Below are 5,839 nucleotides of genomic sequence, written 5' to 3' on the forward strand. Positions count from 1 at the left end.
TTTGGTACTTTCTTTGGGCGTGAACCCCTACGTTGGGAGGAACTTTTTGCGTGGATTCTGTATCAGGTATTCCTCTCCTTAATCTTGGTTTCAGATTTGGTTCAGTTTGTTTCAAGAATGAACCTTGAAAAATGCAGTTTTTCTAAATCAGGGAATATGATTCCTGGATGGGAGAAAGAAATTTTTGAAATTTTGCCCAGCCACATTGCATGGTTCGGACATCCATATGATGGATCTCCCATCCCTTTAGTGGTATCAGAGCCATGGTTTAATTCTTGAACCAAACCAGACCTGATTTGAACCTGCGCAAATGGGCAAAATTGGTTCTACCCGATTTGCACAGATTGTTGTTTTTCTGAGAATTCGGTTCTCAATACGGGGCGTATGATCTGAAAATTAATTTTTTATTATTCTGATTTAATTATGGAATGGTTCTGTGATTATTTCATGGATGTGTGGGCTGTATGTGTGGTGGAGATCGAAATCTTTAATGACGCCAAGATTTGTGCACCCTGCATTTTTCTATTCTATTCTTTCAGTTTGTAAATATATATATTTATTTATTTTTAGACAAAATGTATAGGATTTGATCTGTTGTAATTAATAGAAAATTAGGGTTTTCTATATATTTTTTTACATTGGAAGAAGTGTTGGTTCACTTGTAGGAGAAGACATTTCGCAGATACAAGATTTGCAACCTGTGATTTGCAGATATTGAATTTGCTACCTGCAATTAACCTTTGTTTTGCAGGTTTGCAGATTGTCCAAGAAGATCACACTACAACCCTCTAATTTATTTTCTTGATGATCTTTGATTGTCTTTTTTGACCTAGGTTTGGTCCAATCTGATTGGACCGAACCCTTGGTTCGATAGGGTTATTTTTTTTACCCCAATTCGGTTATGGGCCAGGGGTTTGATGGCCCATTACAAAATGCAATTTGGCCCACCCTGTAAAACCCAATTTTGACAAGTTAAAACTGCATTAGCCTATTTTCAGCATAATTGCTATATGGGCCGAACTACCTTTTGCAAATCAACCCATATACCTAGATAATGCTATATGATAATATTATGGGCTTTAATGGGCTAATATTGATTTAAGTTAATTAATTTAGGGTTTTACAAATGATTTAATTGATTGGATCAATTATGTCTTTATTTTATGCATGTGATGTATAATGTGTGATGTGCTACGTACATGGACCATATTAATTCGATAGTGGCTCTTTCGCACACCATGATTGAATGTACATCATTGCCATGGTGTCGATAAGATCATTGGATGATCTTCTTTCTTGATGGGCCTCACACCATCTTCCTCCCCAAGAGGAACCATGTAGAAACCTAGTTGTTTAGGGCCCATCTAAATCTGACTTTGAAAAAGCCAGTGGGAGCCACTTTGGTTTGACCTAAATAAAGAACTAGGGCTTAATTATCCCTTCCCTCTAGTAAAATATAAGTGCATGTGATGGGGAGATTCATATGATGAACTCTCTAAAGGCCTTCAATCATTAGCATGAAGATGGACTTATCAGTAACGAGGAGATGCATCATAAAATTGGGATATCCATTTGCTAGAGAGTCTGTTGGGTTGTTTCCTAAGATGATAGGGGCATCATAAACCGATGTAGGAGGGGCCTATCCTAAAACGGAAGACTCTCTCGCTGTATCTTGGTGTTCACGAATATGATGGGTAAGAACTTACTGGACAGAAAGGTTTAACCTAAAATGGCAATGAACATTGTTTGACAAAGGCCAAAGGGAAAGCTCATAAGATGAGTGATATGATCTTTCACAGAAGGTGGTGTGGTTATGTAGCTGAAACATTTGACTCCATGCACTGTATGTGATTTCCCACATTTCAAGAGACATACATCGCATTCTCCTTCACTGAGATGGGAGGGAAATCTCAGAGATGAATAAATGAAAATGGAACATAGATTAAAAGCCATTTCTATGTAGATAACATGAATCAGATCAGGTTGTGATAACTCTACATTTTGATGCCTTATGGGCATCAATTAAGGGGTATTTTTGGCCTTAGAATAGTCAAGATGTGCAATTTTCCCAGTTAAATGCAATGTTGTGGCCTCTAAGGGTCTCTTTTGGGGAAACTACAAAGTTTTCATGGCTGAAATGTTGATTTTGGGAAACTGATGTGAAGTCCAGCTGAGAGAGGGGGTGTTTTTGTGAAAAACTGAAAGTAGGAGGGCGCCTCCTAGCTGCTAAACCCAGTTTGGCGCCCCTCCTACTGTATTAGCATGCTTCCAATGCCTTAACAAACCCTAGGGCGCTTTTCACTCTTAACAAACCCTAGCCACCCCTACCTGCTAAATCCTCACCTTCCATCCCTTCTAATCTCCACCATCCATTCTAAGGCACTTTATTTTTAGCATTCTAACCCTTCGAGCCACCTAATTTCTAATCTTCACCATTCACCCTTTAGCCATTTAATCTCAGCCTTACATAATAATGGGTGCCTTATCCTTTTCTTCTCAGCCATAGGATCACCCTAGAACCATCCTAACCCTTCATTCTAAACCCTAGGGCACCCATATTTTTGTTAAAACCCAACTTCCACCCCTTCTTTCTCTCTAATTCCAATTATATCCACCATTCTCTATAAGAAGGACCCTAGGGGCCCTGGAGAAGGGGTTGTCCAATTCACCCAATTAACAAGGCTAATGTTTCTTGAGGAGTTCAAGGGTATAGAAGGGAGGACGCCCAGTTCTTGTCAGGAGGGGTTCTTACAAGCTATTCAACCATTCTATAACTACCGCCATTGGATCTGATCAACCATTCGTTTCTTTTTTCTATTATTTTTATTTTTACAATCCTTTGGATTTAATTCTTGTTCGTTTCTCCATTTTGCATATCTGAATTCATTCGATTCAAAGCTAAGGTGTCTCGAGGGGTTCGGGGGTTGTATAAAGGCCAGACGCCCGATTCTTATCAGGAGGGGTTTTTGCAAGTTGTCTGGCCGATCTACAGCTACCGCCACCGGATTTGGATTCTGAATCATTTTTTTTATTTCTTTTATTTCCCTTGTTGATTCCCATACTTTATTAAATTCAAATTTTTATTTATTGTCTTGTTTTAATTCGAAACATCTAATTTCAACAATAATAGATTCTATTTTCTTATTTTCTCCAATTGTCGATTGTATTCTCTTGTCCAGATCTAAGTATATTTTAATTTTTCAGTTGCTTCCCTGTGGATACGACTCTTTCTCACCCATTTACTACATTAGTAGTTATTTGAGAAATGGTAAAAATTATAAATGTTTAAACTGGTGTTCTGGGGTGTTTAACGATGCACTTCTCCTTGAAGGATAAGGCTAAGCATTGGTTAAGGACTATAGGGAGACCCATTAGAACTTGGGGTAGAAATGCAACAAGAATTTCTTAGGAAATTCTATCCTATAGGCAGAACCAATACCATGAGGAGAGCTATCACGGGATTCACCCAACCACCGAGTGAACAAAAATTCATGAGGCTTGGGAGAGGATGAAATAATTAATGAGAAAATGCCCACACCATGGCCTATCCTAGTGGCAAATTGTCCAGGCCTTCTATGAAGGCCTGATAGATCAATACAGGCAAATGGTAGATGCATCATGCGGGGGGGCATTTATGAGCAAGAGCGAGGATGAAGCTTATAATTTTTTCGAAACCCTGAATGAGAATTCTATCAATAATGCATCGTTGTATTCTTATGAAAGGTCGGTGGAACCCTCAAAGATGGAAAGGCTCTATGAGGTCAGAAATAATATAGAGTTCGAGGCAAAAATGGACATGAATGCCATTTCTAGAAAGTTGGATAGGGTAGACCTTCTAGCCTAGAAACTTAACCAGTTTTTCTCTCTTAACTAGCAATCGGGCCCATCTACCTCTTATCCCGAAGTATGTTCCATTTGTGCCAGCCCGGCCCACCAGGTTGATGATTGTCCGACTGTGGCCCAGTTTCCACCTTTTATCCAAGAGTAAGTTCAGGTGGCCCAGAGTTTCTCAAGGCCCAATAATGATCCACATTCTAATACCTATAACCCTGGGTGGAGAAACCATCCTAACTTTTCTTGGAGGACACATCAACCCAATGTACAATCCCATCAGCATTCGTCCAACTCCATGGCCCAACAGTTTCAAAGGCCAGTAGTAGAAAACCAGTTCTAGCAGGTGTACCCTTGGAGTCAACCGGCCCAACCATCTCAGGGCTACCCACAACCCCCTCAATCCCGATCAGTAGACAATCAATTTATGCAACTGCAGCAGTTGATCCTAAATCTACAACAGTCCATTGCTAGGTTAGAAAGCCAAATAGGATAGCTAGCTGAAGCTAATGGAAGGAGGGCAGTGGGGCAACTACCGAGTCAACCGGTTGCAAACCCTAGGAATCAACCACTGGGTTTTTCTCAGTAAATTCAACCACCTTCTCAGAATACCCAATTCGAAAATGATAAAGCTGTAACAACTTTAAGGAGTGGGAGAATTTTGGAAGACCCGTATGAGAAAGAAAGTAAAGAAGAAGAAAAGGAGTTAGAAAACCCTAAGTTTGGGGGGAAGAAGTGAAAACTTAGAAAGAGAGCCGAAAGTGAACCAATCTGTAGTCCCTTTTCTTACCACACTCACAACCGGGTCGTCACGGAAAAAGAAAGAGATTCGCAATGAGGAGATCAGGGAACTTTTCAAATAGGTATACATTAACATCCAGCTCCTCGATGCGATTCAACATGTCCCGGCTTATGCAAAGTTTCTGAAAGAGCTATGCACGCAAAAAAGGGAGCCACGATTGGCCCCAAAAAAATGATGCTCTCAGCAGATGTGAGTGCGGTCCTCTTGAACCAACTTCCCCGGAAAATGAAAGACCCGGGTGCTCCTCTTATTAGTTGTATAATTTCTGGAATCACCTTTGATAGGGCCCTATTGGATCTAGGGGCTAGTGTGAACCTGCTTCCATCCATTATTTATGAAAGGTTCAGGGTCAGCGAGTTGAAACCTACCCCAGTAATTTTGTAACTTGCTGATCGATCGGTCAAGACTCCTCGAGGTGTCATCGAGGATGTCATTGTGAGGATAGAAAACCATTATTTCCCTGTTGATTTTGTTGTCCTAGACATGACCCCAACCGAAGAATTGAACCACAACCCTATAATCTTAGGACGATCATTTTCAGCAACGGCTAATGCCAATATTAATTGTAAATCGAGGGAAATGAACATCTCATTTGGGGAGCAGAAGGTCCAATTGAATGTTTTTAATGCCTCTAAGCATCCAAACATAGGGGAAGATGAAGGCAGTGTGGACATAGTGGACAATCTCGTGAATGACCTACTTATCCCTTGGTTAGCCCAATCCGGTCCTAGTTGGTATGAAAGTGAGCATGAGAGTTTGGATGAGAGAGATGAATAGTTGCATCTGGCTAAAGATGTTAAACTTAGTGTTGGTTGGGAAGCAACCCAACGTAATTTTTTTTAGTTAATATTAGGATTAGAGTTTTTTTTTTCTTGATTCAAGACCAGGTGGCATACCTTGAACCCCTCAGGAAAACCCTACTCGTTGTTCCCTTTGGCTCAAATCTTCTATGCATCATTCTAGTCATGCCATTAGGGACAATGGCATTTAAGTTGGGGGTGAGGAAAGAGAGAGAAAGTGATAATTTAAAAAGAATTTCCATTAAAAGAGATTCCCAAATAGAAGAAGTTGAGGAAACTGATAAAAGAATATGAATTCTATAGAAATTGGTAGCAAGTGATAGGAGTCAAAAATTGGTCTTATTTGAATATTGTTGAAACCGTTTAGAAATTTGAATATATTCCTAAGTTTGCCCCTAGCAAGATA

This window comes from Nelumbo nucifera, chromosome 3 (genome assembly GCF_055504915.1).
Source record: "Nelumbo nucifera cultivar China Antique chromosome 3, China Antique-T2T, whole genome shotgun sequence".
NCBI classification, from domain to species: domain Eukaryota; kingdom Viridiplantae; phylum Streptophyta; class Magnoliopsida; order Proteales; family Nelumbonaceae; genus Nelumbo; species Nelumbo nucifera.